The sequence below is a fragment of the Eubalaena glacialis genome, chromosome 6 (genome assembly GCF_028564815.1).
Source record: "Eubalaena glacialis isolate mEubGla1 chromosome 6, mEubGla1.1.hap2.+ XY, whole genome shotgun sequence".
NCBI classification, from domain to species: domain Eukaryota; kingdom Metazoa; phylum Chordata; class Mammalia; order Artiodactyla; family Balaenidae; genus Eubalaena; species Eubalaena glacialis.
Genome location: NC_083721.1, coordinates 138,581,757 through 138,599,387, shown reverse-complemented (window position 1 = coordinate 138,599,387; position 17,631 = coordinate 138,581,757).

Below are 17,631 nucleotides of genomic sequence, written 5' to 3'. Positions count from 1 at the left end.
GCCTTCATCGTTGTTCTGCTTTAGTTTCAAGGTAGTAAGCTTTTCAACACTCCTAGGGGCCTTGCTTCCGCACCCGTTTCTGTACCAGAACACTGCGTAGAACCAGGAAGCTCTGCTCCTGCGTGTATGCTGCGTGTCAACCTAGGAATTAGAGACTGATGGCACAAGGCTAGTTTTCCCATTATGAAAGCTCCGTTGATGCGGCCCCGAAGCTACCTGAAAAGCACTGTTGTTACCGTGCTTTTACTTACAGCCGGCATGGCACATAGAAGAAAATGAGTTTTCTCGAAAGAAACCTTGTGCTTCCAGTTCCTAGTTGGAAGCTCACCCTGCTCTGCTCTATACCTAAAGTGAAAGTCATGGTGAGCCCAAGCTTCGAAGTAAGGCCCTGATTATCCTGGCAAAACGGGAGGCGTGCAGCAGCTCCATGAGGCCTTCATCGCTGTTCTGATTTAGTTTCACGGTAGTAAGCTTTCCAACATTCCTAGGGACTTTGCTTAAGCAACCGTTTCGGTACCAGAACACTGCGTAGAGACAGTAAGCTCTGGTCCTGCGTGTATGCTGCGTGTCAACCTAGAAATTGGAGACTGATAGCATAAGGCTTCTTTTCCCATTATGAAAGCTCCGTGCATGCGGCCTCGAAGCTACCTGAAAAGCATTGTTGTTGCCGGGGTTTTCCTCACTGCCGGCATGGTTCTGAGAAGAAAATGAGTTTTCTCCTGAGAAACCTTGGGTTTCCAGTTCCTTGTTGGAAGCTCACCGTGCTCTGCGCTATACCTAAAGTGAAAGTCAACGGGAGCCCAAGCTTCGAAGTAAGGCCCTGATTATCCTTGCAAAACGAGAGACGTGCAGCAGCTCCATGAGGCCTTCATCGTTGTTCTGCTTTAGTTGCAAAGTAGTAAGCTTTTCAACACTCCTAGGGGCCTTGCTTCAGCACCCGTTTCAGTACCAGAACACTGCGTAGAACCAGGAAGCTCTGCTCCTGCGTGTATGCTGCGTGTCAACCTAGAAATTAGAGACTGATGACACAAGGCTAGTTTTCCCATTATGAAAGCTCCGTTGATGCGGCCCCGAAGCTACCTGAAAAGCACTGTTGTTACCGTGCTTTTACTTACAGCCGGCATGGTTCATAGAAGAAAATGAGTTTTCTCGAAAGAAACCTTGTGCTTCCAGTTCCTAGTTGGAAGCTCACCCTGCTCTGCTCTATACCAAACGTGAAAGTCAATGTGAGCACTAGCCTCGAAGTAAGGCCCTGATTATCCTGGCAAAACGGGAGGCGTGCAGCAGCTCCATGAGGCCTTCATCGCTGTTCTGCTTTAGTTTCACGGTAGTAAGCTTTCCAACATTCCTAGGGACTTTGCTTAAGCAACCGTTTCGGTACCAGAACACTGCGTAGAGACAGTAAGCTCTGGTCCTGCGTGTATGCTGCGTGTCAACCTAGAAATTGGAGACTGATGGCATAAGGCTTCTTTTCCCATTATGAAAGCTCCGTTCATGCGGCCTCGAAGCTACCTGAAAAGCATTGTTGTTGCCGGGGTTTTCCTCACTGCCGGCATGGTTCTGAGAAGAAAATGAGTTTTCTCCTGAGAAACCTTGTGCTTCCAGTTCCTTGTTGGAAGCTCACCCTGCTCTGCGCTATACCTAAAGTGAAAGTCAATGTGAGCACTAGCCTCGAAGTAAGGCCCGGATTATCCTGGCAAAACGGGAGGCGTGCAGCAGCTCCATGAGGCCTTCATCGCTGTTCTGCTTTAGTTTCACGGTAGTAAGCTTTCCAACATTCCTAGGGACTTTGCTTAAGCAACCGTTTCGGTACCAGAACACTGCATAGAGACAGTAAGCTCTGGTCCTGCGTGTATGCTGCGTGTCAACTTAGAAATTGGAGACTGATGGCATAAGGCTTCTTTTCCCATTATGAAAGCTCCGTTCATGCGGCCTCGAAGCTACCTGAAAAGCATTGTTGTTGCCGGGGTTTTCCTCACTGACGGCATGGTTCTGAGAAGAAAATGAGTTTTCTCCTACAAAACCTTGGGTTTCCAGTTCCTTGTTGGAAGCTCACCCTGCTCTGCGCTATACCTAAAGTGAAAGTCAACGTGAGCCCAAGCTTCAAAGTAAGGCCCTGATTATCCTTGCAAAACGAGAGGCGTGCAGCAGCTCCATGAGGCCTTCATCGTTGTTCTGCTTTAGTTTCAAGGTAGTAAGCTTTTCAACACTCCTAGGGGCCTTGCTTCAGCACCCGTTTCAGTACCAGAACACTGCCTAGAACCAGGAAGCTCTGGTCCTGCGTGTATGCTGCGTGTCAACTTAGAAATTAGAGACTGATGGCACAAGGCTTGTTTTCCCATTTTGAAAGCTCCAGTCATGCGGCCCCGAAGCTACCTGAAAAGCACTGTTGTTACCGTGCTTTTACTTACAGCCGGCATGGCACATAGAAGAAAATGAGTTTTCTCGAACGAAACCTTGTGCTTCCAGTTGCTAGTTGGAAGCTCACCCTGCTCTGCTCTATACCTAAAGTGAAAGTCATGGTGAGCCCAAGCTTCGAAGTAAGGCCCTGATTATCCTTGCAAAACGAGAGGCGTGCAGCAGCTCCATGAGGCCTTCATCGTTGTTCTGCTTTAGTTTCAAGGTAGTAAGCTTTGCAACACTCCTAGGGGCCTTGTTTCCGCACCCGTTTCTGTACCAGAACACTGCGTAGAACCAGGATGCTCTGCTCCTGCGTGTATGCTGCGTGTCAACCTAGAAATTAGAGACTGATGGCACAAGGCTAGTTTTCCCATTATGAAAGCTCCGTTGATGCGGCCCCGAAGCTACCTGAAAAGCACTGTTGTTACCGTGCTTTTACTTACAGCCGGCATGGTTCATAGAAGAAAATGAGTTTTCTCGAAAGAAACCTTGTGCTTCCAGTTCCTAGTTGGAAGCTCACCCTGCTCTGCTCTATACCAAACGTGAAAGTCAATGTGAGCACTAGCCTCGAAGTAAGGCCCTGATTATCCTGGCAAAACGGGAGGCGTGCAGCAGCTCCATGAGGCCTTCATCGCTGTTCTGCTTTAGTTTCACGGTAGTAAGCTTTCCAAGACTCCTAGGGACTTTGCTTAAGCAACCGTTTCGGTACCAGAACACTGCGTAGAGACAGTAAGCTCTGGTCCTGCGTGTATGCTGCGTGTCAACCTAGAAATTGGAGACTGATGGCATAAGGCTTCTTTTCCCATTATGAAAGCTCCGTTCATGCGGCCTCGAAGCTACCTGAAAAGCATTGTTGTTGCCGGGGTTTTCCTCACTGCCGGCATGGTTCTGAGAAGAAAATGAGTTTTCTCCTGAGAAACCTTGGGTTTCCAGTTCCTTGTTGGAAGCTCACCCTGCTCTGCGCTATACCTAAAGTGAAAGTCATGGTGAGCCCAAGCTTCGAAGTAAGGCCCTGATTATCCTTGCAAAACGGGAGGCGTGCAGCAGCTCCATGAGGCCTTCATCGTTGTTCTGCTTTAGTTTCAAGGTAGTAAGCTTTTCAACACTCCTAGGGGCCTTGCTTCCGCACCCGTTTCTGTACCAAAACACTGCGTAGAACCAGGAAGCTCTGCTCCTGCGTGTATGCTGCGTGTCAACCTAGAAATTAGAGACTGATGGCACAAGGCTAGTTTTCCCATTATGAAAGCTCCGTTGATGCAGCCCCGAAGCTACCTGAAAAGCACTGTTGTTACCGTGCTTTTACTTACAGCCGGCATGGTTCATAGAAGAAAATGAGTTTTCTCGAAAGAAACCTTGTGCTTCCAGTTCCTAGTTGGAAGCTCACCCGGCTCTGCTCTATACCAAACGTGAAAGTCAATGTGAGCACTAGCCTCGAAGTAAGGCCATGATTATCCTGGCAAAACGGGAGGCGTGCAGCAGCTCCATGAGGCCTTCATCGCTGTTCTGCTTTAGTTTCACGGTAGTAAGCTTTCCAACATTCCTAGGGACTTTGCTTAAGCAACCGTTTCAGTACCAGAACACTGCATAGAGACAGTAAGCTCTGGTCCTGCGTGTATGCTGCGTGTCAACCTAGAAATTGGAGACTGATGGCATAAGGCTTCTTTTCCCATTATGAAAGCTCCGTTCATGCGGCCTCGAAGCTACCTGAAAAGCATTGTTGTTGCCGGGGTTTTCCTCACTGCCGGCATGGTTCTGAGAAGAAAATGAGTTTTCTCCTGAGAAACCTTGGGTTTCCAGTTCCTTGTTGGAAGCTCACCCTGCTCTGCGCTATACCTAAAGTGAAAGTCAACGTGAGCCCAAGCTTCGAAGTAAGGCCCTGATTATCCTTGCAAAACGAGAGGCGTGCAGCAGCTCCATGAGGCCTTCATCGTTGTTCTGCTTTAGTTTCAAGGTAGTAAGCTTTTCAACACTCCTAGGGGCCTTGCTTCAGCACCCGTTTCAGTCAGAACACTGCGTAGAACCAGGAAGCTCTGCTCCTGCGTGTATGCTGCGTGTCAACCTAGAAATTAGAGACTGATGGCACAAGGCTTGTTTTCCCATTTTGAAAGCTCCATTCATGCGGCCCCGAAGCTACCTGAAAAGCAGTGTTGTTACCGTGCTTTTACTTACAGCCGGCATGGCACATAGAAGAAAATGAGTTTTCTCGAAAGAAACCTTGTGCTTCCAGTTCCTAGTTGGAAGCTCACCCTGCTCTGCTCTATACCAAACGTGAAAGTCAATGTGAGCACTAGCCTCGAAGTAAGGCCCTGATTATCCTGGCAAAACGGGAGGCGTGCAGCAGCTCCATGAGGCCTTCATCGCTGTTCTGCTTTAGTTTCACGGTAGTAAGCTTTCCAAGACTCCTAGGGACTTTGCTTAAGCAACCGTTTCGGTACCAGAACACTGCGTAGAGACAGTAAGCTCTGGTCCTGCGTGTATGCTGCGTGTCAACCTAGAAATTGGAGACTGATGGCATAAGGCTTCTTTTCCCATTATGAAAGCTCCGTTCATGCGGCCTCGAAGCTACCTGAAAAGCATTGTTGTTGCCGGGGTTTTCCTCACTGCCGGCATGGTTCTGAGAAGAAAATGAGTTTTCTCCTGAGAAACCTTGTGCTTCCAGTTCCTTGTTGGAAGCTCACCCTGCTCTGCGCTATACCTAAAGTGAAAGTCAATGTGAGCACTAGCCTCGAAGTAAGGCCCGGATTATCCTGGCAAAACGGGAGGCGTGCAGCAGCTCCATGAGGCCTTCATCGCTGTTCTGCTTTAGTTTCACGGTAGTAAGCTTTCCAACATTCCTAGGGACTTTGCTTAAGCAACCGTTTCGGTACCAGAACACTGCGTAGAGACAGTAAGCTCTGGTCCTGCGTGTATGCTGCGTGTCAACCTAGAAATTGGAGACTGATGGCATAAGGCTTCTTTTCCCATTATGAAAGCTCCGTTCATGCGGCCTCGAAGCTACCTGAAAAGCATTGTTGTTGCCGGGGTTTTCCTCACTGACGGCATGGTTCTGAGAAGAAAATGAGTTTTCTCCTACAAAACCTTGGGTTTCCAGTTCCTTGTTGGAAGCTCACCCTGCTCTGCGCTATACCTAAAGTGAAAGTCAACGTGAGCCCAAGCTTCAAAGTAAGGCCCTGATTATCCTTGCAAAACGAGAGGCGTGCAGCAGCTCCATGAGGCCTTCATCGTTGTTCTGCTTTAGTTTCAAGGTAGTAAGCTTTTCAACACTCCTAGGGGCCTTGCTTCAGCACCCGTTTCAGTACCAGAACACTGCCTAGAACCAGGAAGCTCTGGTCCTGCGTGTATGCTGCGTGTCAACTTAGAAATTAGAGACTGATGGCACAAGGCTTGTTTTCCCATTTTGAAAGCTCCAGTCATGCGGCCCCGAAGCTACCTGAAAAGCACTGTTGTTACCGTGCTTTTACTTACAGCCGGCATGGCACATAGAAGAAAATGAGTTTTCTCGAACGAAACCTTGTGCTTCCAGTTGCTAGTTGGAAGCTCACCCTGCTCTGCTCTATACCTAAAGTGAAAGTCATGGTGAGCCCAAGCTTCGAAGTAAGGCCCTGATTATCCTTGCAAAACGAGAGGCGTGCAGCAGCTCCATGAGGCCTTCATCGTTGTTCTGCTTTAGTTTCAAGGTAGTAAGCTTTGCAACACTCCTAGGGGCCTTGTTTCCGCACCCGTTTCTGTACCAGAACACTGCGTAGAACCAGGATGCTCTGCTCCTGCGTGTATGCTGCGTGTCAACCTAGAAATTGGAGACTGATGGCATAAGGCTTCTTTTCCCATTATGAAAGCTCCGTTCATGCGGCCTCGAACCTACCTGAAAAGCATTGTTGTTGCCGGGGTTTTCCTCACTGCCGGCATGGTTCTGAGAAGAAAATGAGTTTTCTCCTGAGAAACCTTGGGTTTCGAGTTCCTTGTTGGAAGCTCACCCTGCTCTGCTCTATACCTAAAATGAAAGTCAACGTGAGCCCAAGCTTCGAAGTAAGGCCCTGATTATCCTTGCAAAACGAGAGGCGTGCAGCAGCTCCATGAGGCCTTCATCGTTGTTCTGCTTTAGTTTCAAGGTAGTAAGCTTTTCAACACTCCTAGGGGCCTTGCTTCAGCACCCGTTTCAGTACCAGAACACTGCGTAGAACCAGGAAGCTCTGGTCCTGCGTGTATGCTGCGTGTCAACCTAGAAATTAGAGACTGATGGCACAAGGCTAGTTTTCCCATTATGAAAGCTCTGTTGATGCGGCCCCGAAGCTACCTGAAAAGCACTGTTGTTACCGTGCTTTTACTTACAGCCGGCATGGTTCATAGAAGAAAATGAGTTTTCTCGAAAGAAACCTTGTGCTTCCAGTTCCTAGTTGGAAGCTCACCCTGCTCTGCTCTATACCAAACGTGAAAGTCAATGTGAGCACTAGCCTCGAAGTAAGGCCCTGATTATCCTGGCAAAACGGGAGGCGTGCAGCAGCTCCATGAGGCCTTCATCGCTGTTCTGCTTTAGTTTCACGGTAGTAAGCTTTCCAACATTCCTAGGGACTTTGCTTAAGCAACCGTTTCGGTTCCAGAACACTGCATAGAGACAGTAAGCTCTGGTCCTGCGTGTATGCTGCGTGTCAACCTAGAAATTGGAGACTGATGGCATAAGGCTTCTTTTCCCATTATGAAAGCTCCGTTCATGCGGCCTCGAAGCTACCTGAAAAGCATTGTTGTTGCCGGGGTTTTCCTCACTGCCGGCATGGTTCTGAGAAGAAAATGAGTTTTCTCCTGAGAAACCTTGGGTTTCCAGTTCCTTGTTGGAAGCTCACCCTGCTCTGCGCTATACCTAAAGTGAAAGTCAACGTGAGCCCAAGCTTCGAAGTAAGGCCCTGATTATCCTTGCAAAACGAGAGGCGTGCAGCAGCTCCATGAGGCCTTCATCGTTGTTCTGCTTTAGTTTCAAGGTAGTAAGCTTTTCAACACTCCTAGGGGCCTTGCTTCAGCACCCGTTTCAGTACCAGAACACTGCCTAGAACCAGGAAGCTCTGGTCCTGCGTGTATGCTGCGTGTCAACTTAGAAATTAGAGACTGATGGCACAAGGCTTGTTTTCCCATTTTGAAAGCTCCAGTCATGCGGCCCCGAAGCTACCTGAAAAGCACTGTTGTTACCGTGTTTTTACTTACAGCCGGCATGGCACATAGAAGAAAATGAGTTTTCTCGAAAGAAACCTTGTGCTTCCAGTTGCTAGTTGGAAGCTCACCCTGCTCTGCTCTATACCTAAAGTGAAAGTCATGGTGAGCCCAAGCTTCGAAGTAAGGCCCTGATTATCCTTGCAAAACGAGAGGCGTACAGCAGCTCCATGAGGCCTTCATCGTTGTTCTGCTTTAGTTTCAAGGTAGTAAGCTTTTCAACACTCCTAGGGGACTTGTTTCCGCACCCGTTTCTGTACCAGAACACTGCGTAGAACCAGGAAGCTCTGCTCCTGCGTGTATGCTGCGTGTCAACCTAGAAATTAGAGACTGGTGGCACAAGGCTAGTTTTCCCATTATGAAAGCTCCGTTGATGCGGCCCCGAAGCTACCTGAAAAGCACTGTTGTTACCGTGCTTTTACTTACAGCCGGCATGGTTCATAGAAGAAAATGAGTTTTCTCGAAAGAAACCTTGTGCTTCCAGTTCCTAGTTGGAAGCTCACCCGGCTCTGCTCTATACCAAACGTGAAAGTCAATGTGAGCACTAGCCTCGAAGTAAGGCCCTGATTATCCTGGCAAAACGGGAGGCGTGCAGCAGCTCCATGAGGCCTTCATCGCTGTTCTGCTTTAGTTTCACGGTAGTAAGCTTTCCAACATTCCTAGGGACTTTGCTTAAGCAACCGTTTCAGTACCAGAACACTGCATAGAGACAGTAAGCTCTGGTCCTGCGTGTATGCTGCGTGTCAACCTAGAAATTGGAGACTGATGGCATAAGGCTTCTTTTCCCATTATGAAAGCTCCGTTCATGCGGCCTCGAAGCTACCTGAAAAGCATTGTTGTTGCCGGGGTTTTCCTCACTGCCGGCATGGTTCTGAGAAGAAAATGAGTTTTCTCCTGAGAAACCTTGGGTTTCCAGTTCCTTGTTGGAAGCTCACCCTGCTCTGCGCTATACCTAAAGTGAAAGTCAACGTGAGCCCAAGCTTCGAAGTAAGGCCCTGATTATCCTTGCAAAACGAGAGGCGTGCAGCAGCTCCATGAGGCCTTCATCGTTGTTCTGCTTTAGTTTCAAGGTAGTAAGCTTTTCAACACTCCTAGGGGCCTTGCTTCAGCACCCGTTTCAGTCAGAACACTGCGTAGAACCAGGAAGCTCTGCTCCTGCGTGTATGCTGCGTGTCAACCTAGAAATTAGAGACTGATGGCACAAGGCTTGTTTTCCCATTTTGAAAGCTCCATTCATGCGGCCCCGAAGCTACCTGAAAAGCACTGTTGTTACCGTGCTTTTACTTACAGCCGGCATGGCACATAGAAGAAAATGAGTTTTCTCGAAAGAAACCTTGTGCTTCCAGTTCCTAGTTGGAGGCTCACCCTGCTCTGCTCTATACCAAACGTGAAAGTCAATGTGAGCACTAGCCTCGAAGTAAGGCCCTGATTATCCTGGCAAAACGGGAGGCGTGCAGCAGCTCCATGAGGCCTTCATCGCTGTTCTGCTTTAGTTTCACGGTAGTAAGCTTTCCAAGACTCCTAGGGACTTTGCTTAAGCAACCGTTTCGGTACCAGAACACTGCGTAGAGACAGTAAGCTCTGGTCCTGCGTGTATGCTGCGTGTCAACCTAGAAATTGGAGACTGATGGCATAAGGCTTCTTTTCCCATTATGAAAGCTCCGTTCATGCGGCCTCGAAGCTACCTGAAAAGCATTGTTGTTGCCGGGGTTTTCCTCACTGCCGGCATGGTTCTGAGAAGAAAATGAGTTTTCTCCTGAGAAACCTTGTGCTTCCAGTTCCTTGTTGGAAGCTCACCCTGCTCTGCGCTATACCTAAAGTGAAAGTCAATGTGAGCACTAGCCTCGAAGTAAGGCCCGGATTATCCTGGCAAAACGGGAGGCGTGCAGCAGCTCCATGAGGCCTTCATCGCTGTTCTGCTTTAGTTTCACGGTAGTAAGCTTTCCAACATTCCTAGGGACGTTGCTTAAGCAACCGTTTCGGTACCAGAACACTGCGTAGAGACAGTAAGCTCTGGTCCTGCGTGTATGCTGCGTGTCAACTTAGAAATTGGAGACTGATGGCATAAGGCTTCTTTTCCCATTATGAAAGCTCCGTTCATGCGGCCTCGAAGCTACCTGAAAAGCATTGTTGTTGCCGGGGTTTTCCTCACTGACGGCATGGTTCTGAGAAGAAAATGAGTTTTCTCCTACAAAACCTTGGGTTTCGAGTTCCTTGTTGGAAGCTCACCCTGCTCTGCGCTATACCTAAAGTGAAAGTCAACGTGAGCCTAAGCTTCAAAGTAAGGCCCTGATTATCCTTGCAAAACGAGAGGCGTGCAGCAGCTCCATGAGGCCTTCATCGTTGTTCTGCTTTAGTTTCAAGGTAGTAAGCTTTTCAACACTCCTAGGGGCCTTGCTTCAGCACCCGTTTCAGTACCAGAACACTGCCTAGAACCAGGAAGCTCTGGTCCTGCGTGTATGCTGCGTGTCAACTTAGAAATTAGAGACTGATGGCACAAGGCTTGTTTTCCCATTTTGAAAGCTCCAGTCATGCGGCCCCGAAGCTACCTGAAAAGCACTGTTGTTACCGTGCTTTTACTTACAGCCGGCATGGCACATAGAAGAAAATGAGTTTTCTCGAACGAAACCTTGTGCTTCCAGTTGCTAGTTGGAAGCTCACCCTGCTCTGCTCTATACCTAAAGTGAAAGTCATGGTGAGCCCAAGCTTCGAAGTAAGGCCCTGATTATCCTTGCAAAACGAGAGGCGTGCAGCAGCTCCATGAGGCCTTCATCGTTGTTCTGCTTTAGTTTCAAGGTAGTAAGCTTTGCAACACTCCTAGGGGCCTTGTTTCCGCACCCGTTTCTGTACCAGAACACTGCGTAGAACCAGGATGCTCTGATCCTGCGTGTATGCTGCGTGTCAACCTAGAAATTAGAGACTGATGGCACAAGGCTAGTTTTCCCATTATGAAAGCTCCGTTGATGCGGCCCCGAAGCTACCTGAAAAGCACTGTTGTTACCGTGCTTTTACTTACAGCCGGCATGGCACATAGAAGAAAATGAGTTTTCTCGAAAGAAACCTTGTGCTTCCAGTTCCTAGTTGGAGGCTCACCCTGCTCTGCTCTATACCAAACGTGAAAGTCAATGTGAGCACTAGCCTCGAAGTAAGGCCCTGATTATCCTGGCAAAACGGGAGGCGTGCAGCAGCTCCATGAGGCCTTCATCGCTGTTCTGCTTTAGTTTCACGGTAGTAAGCTTTCCAAGACTCCTAGGGACTTTGCTTAAGCAACCGTTTCGGTACCAGAACACTGCGTAGAGACAGTAAGCTCTGGTCCTGCGTGTATGCTGCGTGTCAACCTAGAAATTGGAGACTGATGGCATAAGGCTTCTTTTCCCATTATGAAAGCTCCGTTCATGCGGCCTCGAAGCTACCTGAAAAGCATTGTTGTTGCCGGGGTTTTCCTCACTGCCGGCATGGTTCTGAGAAGAAAATGAGTTTTCTCCTGAGAAACCTTGGGTTTCGAGTTCCTTGTTGGAAGCTCACCCTGCTCTGCTCTATACCTAAAATGAAAGTCAACGTGAGCCCAAGCTTCGAAGTAAGGCCCTGATTATCCTTGCAAAACGAGAGGCGTGCAGCAGCTCCATGAGGCCTTCATCGTTGTTCTGCTTTAGTTTCAAGGTAGTAAGCTTTTCAACACTCCTAGGGGCCTTGCTTCAGCACCCGTTTCAGTACCAGAACACTGCGTAGAACCAGGAAGCTCTGCTCCTGCGTGTATGCTGCGTGTCAACCTAGAAATTAGAGACTGATGGCACAAGGCTAGTTTTCCCATTATGAAAGCTCTGTTGATGCGGCCCCGAAGCTACCTGAAAAGCACTGTTGTTACCGTGCTTTTACTTACAGCCGGCATGGTTCATAGAAGAAAATGAGTTTTCTCGAAAGAAACCTTGTGCTTCCAGTTCCTAGTTGGAAGCTCACCCTGCTCTGCTCTATACCAAACGTGAAAGTCAATGTGAGCACTAGCCTCGAAGTAAGGCCCTGATTATCCTGGCAAAACGGGAGGCGTGCAGCAGCTCCATGAGGCCTTCATCGCTGTTCTGCTTTAGTTTCACGGTAGTAAGCTTTCCAACATTCCTAGGGACTTTGCTTAAGCAACCGTTTCGGTTCCAGAACACTGCATAGAGACAGTAAGCTCTGGTCCTGCGTGTATGCTGCGTGTCAACCTAGAAATTGGAGACTGATGGCATAAGGCTTCTTTTCCCATTATGAAAGCTCCGTTCATGCGGCCTCGAAGCTACCTGAAAAGCATTGTTGTTGCCGGGGTTTTCCTCACTGCCGGCATGGTTCTGAGAAGAAAATGAGTTTTCTCCTAGAAACCTTGGGTTTCCCGTTCCTTGTTGGAAGCTCACCCTGCTCTGCGCTATACCTAAAGTGAAAGTCAACGTGAGCTCAAGCTTCGAAGTAAGGCCCTGATTATCCTTGCAAAACGAGAGGCGTGCAGCAGCTCCATGAGGCCTTCATCGTTGTTCTGCTTTAGTTTCAAGGTAGTAAGCTTTTCAACACTCCTAGGGGCCTTGCTTCAGCACCCGTTTCAGTACCAGAACACTGCCTAGAACCAGGAAGCTCTGGTCCTGCGTGTATGCTGCGTGTCAACTTAGAAATTAGAGACTGATGGCACAAGGCTTGTTTTCCCATTTTGAAAGCTCCAGTCATGCGGCCCCGAAGCTACCTGAAAAGCACTGTTGTTACCGTGTTTTTACTTACAGCCGGCATGGCACATAGAAGAAAATGAGTTTTCTCGAAAGAAACCTTGTGCTTCCAGTTGCTAGTTGGAAGCTCACCCTGCTCTGCTCTATACCTAAAGTGAAAGTCATGGTGAGCCCAAGCTTCGAAGTAAGGCCCTGATTATCCTTGCAAAACGAGAGGCGTGCAGCAGCTCCATGAGGCCTTCATCGTTGTTCTGCTTTAGTTTCAAGGTAGTAAGCTTTTCAACACTCCTAGGGGACTTGTTTCCGCACCCGTTTCTGTACCAGAACACTGCGTAGAACCAGGAAGCTCTGCTCCTGCGTGTATGCTGCGTGTCAACCTAGAAATTAGAGACTGGTGGCACAAGGCTAGTTTTCCCATTATGAAAGCTCCGTTGATGCGGCCCCGAAGCTACCTGAAAAGCACTGTTGTTACCGTGCTTTTACTTACAGCCGGCATGGTTCATAGAAGAAAATGAGTTTTCTCGAAAGAAACCTTGTGCTTCCAGTTCCTAGTTGGAAGCTCACCCTGCTCTGCTCTATACCAAACGTGAAAGTCAATGTGAGCACTAGCCTCGAAGTAAGGCCCTGATTATCCTGGCAAAACGGGAGGCGTGCAGCAGCTCCATGAGGCCTTCATCGCTGTTCTGCTTTAGTTTCACGGTAGTAAGCTTTGCAAGACTCCTAGGGACTTTGCTTAAGCAACCGTTTCGGTACCAGAACACTGCCTAGAACCAGGAAGCTCTGGTCCTGCGTGTATGCTGCGTGTCAACTTAGAAATTAGAGACTGATGGCACAAGGCTTGTTTTCCCATTTTGAAAGCTCCAGTCATGCGGCCTCAAAGCTACCTGAAAAGCACTGTTGTTACCGTGTTTTTACTTACAGCCGGCATGGCACATAGAAGAAAATGAGTTTTCTCGAAAGAAACCTTGTGCTTCCAGTTGCTAGTTGGAAGCTCACCCTGCTCTGCTCTATACCTAAAGTGAAAGTCATGGTGAGCCCAAGCTTCGAAGTAAGGCCCTGATTATCCTTGCAAAACGAGAGGCGTGCAGCAGCTCCATGAGGCCTTCATCGTTGTTCTGCTTTAGTTTCAAGGTAGTAAGCTTTTCAACACTCCTAGGGGACTTGTTTCCGCACCCGTTTCTGTACCAGAACACTGCGTAGAACCAGGAAGCTCTGCTCCTGCGTGTATGCTGCGTGTCAACCTAGAAATTAGAGACTGGTGGCACAAGGCTAGTTTTCCCATTATGAAAGCTCCGTTGATGCGGCCCCGAAGCTACCTGAAAAGCACTGTTGTTACCGTGCTTTTACTTACAGCCGGCATGGTTCATAGAAGAAAATGAGTTTTCTCGAAAGAAACCTTGTGCTTCCAGTTCCTAGTTGGAAGCTCACCCTGCTCTGCTCTATACCAAACGTGAAAGTCAATGTGAGCACTAGCCTCGAAGTAAGGCCCTGATTATCCTGGCAAAACGGGAGGCGTGCAGCAGCTCCATGAGGCCTTCATCGCTGTTCTGCTTTAGTTTCACGGTAGTAAGCTTTGCAAGACTCCTAGGGACTTTGCTTAAGCAACCGTTTCGGTACCAGAACACTGCGTAGAGACAGTAAGCTCTGGTCCTGCGTGTATGCTGCGTGTCAACCTAGAAATTGGAGACTGATGGCATAAGGCTTCTTTTCCCATTATGAAAGCTCCGTTCATGCGGCCTCGAAGCTACCTGAAAAGCATTGTTGGTGCCGGGGTTTTCCTCACTGCCGGCATGGTTCTGAGAAGAAAATGAGTTTTCTCCTGAGAAACCTTGGGTTTCCAGTTCCTTGTTGGTAGCTCACCCTGCTCTGCGCTATACCTAAAGTGAAAGTCAACGTGAGCCCAAGCTTCGAAGTAAGGCCCTGATTATCCTTGCAAAACGAGAGGCGTGGAGCAGCTCCATGAGGCCTTCATCGTTGTTCTGCTTTAGTTTCAAGGTAGTAAGCTTTTCAACACTCCTAGGGGCCTTGCTTCAGCACCCGTTTCAGTACCAGAACACTGCGTAGAACCAGGAAGCTCTGGTCCTGCGTGTATGCTGCGTGTCAACCTAGAAATTAGAGACTGATGGCACAAGGCTAGTTTTCCCATTATGAAAGCTCTGTTGATGCGGCCCCGAAGCTACCTGAAAAGCACTGTTGTTACCGTGCTTTTACTTATAGCCGGCATGGTTCATAGAAGAAAATGAGTTTTCTTGAAAGAAACCTTGTGCTTCCAGTTCCTAGTTGGAAGCTCACCCTGCTCTGCTCTATACCAAACGTGAAAGTCAATGTGAGCACTAGCCTCGAAGTAAGGCCCTGATTATCCTGGCAAAACGGGAGGCGTGCAGCAGCTCCATGAGGCCTTCATCGCTGTTCTGCTTTAGTTTCACGGTAGTAAGCTTTCCAACATTCCTAGGGACTTTGCTTAAGCAACCGTTTCGGTACCAGAACACTGCGTAGAGACATAAGCTCTGGTCCTGCGTGTATGCTGCGTGTCAACTTAGAAATTGGAGACTGATGGCATAAGGCTTCTTTTCCCATTATGAAAGCTCCGTTCATGCGGCCTCGAAGCTACCTGAAAAGCATTGTTGTTGCCGGGGTTTTCCTCACTACCGGCATGGTTCTGAGAAGAAAATGAGTTTTCTCCTACAAAACCTTGGGTTTCCAGTTCCTTGTTGGAAGCTCACCCTGCTCTGCGCTATACCTAAAGTGAAAGTCAACGTGAGCCCAAGCTTCAAAGTAAGGCCCTGATTATCCTTGCAAAACGAGAGGCGTGCAGCAGCTCCATGAGGCCTTCATCGTTGTTCTGCTTTAGTTTCAAGGTAGTAAGCTTTTCAACACTCCTAGGGGCCTTGCTTCAGCACCCGTTTCAGTACCAGAACACTGCCTAGAACCAGGAAGCTCTGGTCCTGCGTGTATGCTGCGTGTCAACTTAGAAATTAGAGACTGATGGCACAAGGCTTGTTTTCCCATTTTGAAAGCTCCAGTCATGCGGCCCCGAAGCTACCTGAAAAGCACTGTTGTTACCGTGCTTTTACTTACAGCCGGCATGGCACATAGAAGAAAATGAGTTTTCTCGAAAGAAACCTTGTGCTTCCAGTTGCTAGTTGGAAGCTCACCCTGCTCTGCTCTATACCTAAAGTGAAAGTCAAGGTGAGCCCAAGCTTCGAAGTAAGGCCCTGATTATCCTTGCAAAACGAGAGGCGTGCAGCAGCTCCATGAGGCCTTCATCGTTGTTCTGCTTTAGTTTCAAGGTAGTAAGCTTTTCAACACTCCTAGGGGCCTTGCTTCCGCACCCGTTTCTGTACCAGAACACTGCGTAGAACCAGGAAGCTCTGCTCCTGCGTGTATGCTGCGTGTCAACCTAGAAATTAGAGACTGATGGCACAAGGCTAGTTTTCCCATTATGAAAGCTCCGTTGATGCGGCCCCGAAGCTACCTGAAAAGCACTGTTGTTACCGTGCTTTTACTTACAGCCGGCATGGTTCATAGAAGAAAATGAGTTTTCTCGAAAGAAACCTTGTGCTTCCAGTTCCTAGTTGGAAGCTCACCCTGCTCTGCTCTATACCAAACGTGAAAGTCAATGTGAGCACTAGCCTCGAAGTAAGGCCCTGATTATCCTGGCAAAACGGGAGGCGTGCAGCAGCTCCATGAGGCCTTCATCGCTGTTCTGCTTTAGTTTCACGGTAGTAAGCTTTCCAACATTCCTAGGGACTTTGCTTAAGCAACCGTTTCGGTACCAGAACACTGCGTAGAGACAGTAAGCTCTGGTCCTGCGTGTATGCTGCGTGTCAACCTAGAAATTGGAGACTGATGGCATAAGGCTTCTTTTCCCATTATGAAAGCTCCGTTCATGCGGCCTCGAAGCTACCTGAAAAGCATTGTTGTTGCCGGGGTTTTCCTCACTGCCGGCATGGTTCTGAGAAGAAAATGAGTTTTCTCCTACGAAACCTTGGGTTTCCAGTTCCTTGTTGGAAGCTCACCCTGCTCTGCTCTATACCTAAAGTGAAAGTCATGGTGAGCCCAAGCTTCGAAGTAAGGCCCTGATTATCCTTGCAAAACGAGAGGCGTGCAGCAGCTCCATGAGGCCTTCATCGTTGTTCTGCTTTAGTTTCAAGGTAGTAAGCTTTTCAACACTCCTAGGGGCCTTGCTTCCGCACCCGTTTCTGTACCAGAACACTGCGTAGAACCAGGAAGCTCTGCTCCTGCGTGTATGCTGCGTGTCAACCTAGAAATTAGAGACTGATGGCACAAGGCTAGTTTTCCCATTATGAAAGCTCCGTTGATGCGGCCCCGAAGCTACCTGAAAAGCACTGTTGTTACCGTGCTTTTACTTACAGCCGGCATGGTTCATAGAAGAAAATGAGTTTTCTTGAAAGAAACCTTGTGCTTCCAGTTCCTAGTTGGAAGCTCACCCTGCTCTGCTCTATACCAAACGTGAAAGTCAATGTGAGCACTAGCCTCGAAGTAAGGCCCTGATTATCCTGGCAAAACGGGAGGCGTGCAGCAGCTCCATGAGGCCTTCATCGCTGTTCTGCTTTAGTTTCAAGGTAGTAAGCTTTTCAACACTCCTAAGGGCCTTGCTTCAGCACCCGTTTCAGTACCAGAACACTGCGTAGAACCAGGAAGCTCTGCTCCTGCGTGTATGCTGCGTGTCAACCTAGAAATTGGAGACTGATGGCATAAGGCTTCTTTTCCCATTATGAAAGCTCCGTTCATGCGGCCTCGAAGCTACCTGAAAAGCATTGTTTTTGCCGGGGTTTTCCTCACTACCGGCATGGTTCTGAGAAGAAAATGAGTTTTCTCCTACAAAACCTTGGGTTTCCAGTTCCTTGTTGGAAGCTCACCCTGCTCTGCGCTATACCTAAAGTGAAAGTCAACGTGAGCCCAAGCTTCAAAGTAAGGCCCTGATTATCCTTGCAAAACGAGAGGCGTGCAGCAGCTCCATGAGGCCTTCATCGTTGTTCTGCTTTAGTTTCAAGGTAGTAAGCTTTTCAACACTCCTAGGGGCCTTGCTTCAGCACCCGTTTCAGTACCAGAACACTGCCTAGAACCAGGAAGCTCTGGTCCTGCGTGTATGCTGCGTGTCAACTTAGAAATTAGAGACTGATGGCACAAGGCTTGTTTTCCCATTTTGAAAGCTCCAGTCATGCGGCCCCGAAGCTACCTGAAAAGCACTGTTGTTACCGTGCTTTTACTTACAGCCGGCATGGCACATAGAAGAAAATGAGTTTTCTCGAAAGAAACCTTGTGCTTCCAGTTCCTAGTTGGAAGCTCACCCTGCTCTGCTCTATACCAAACGTGAAAG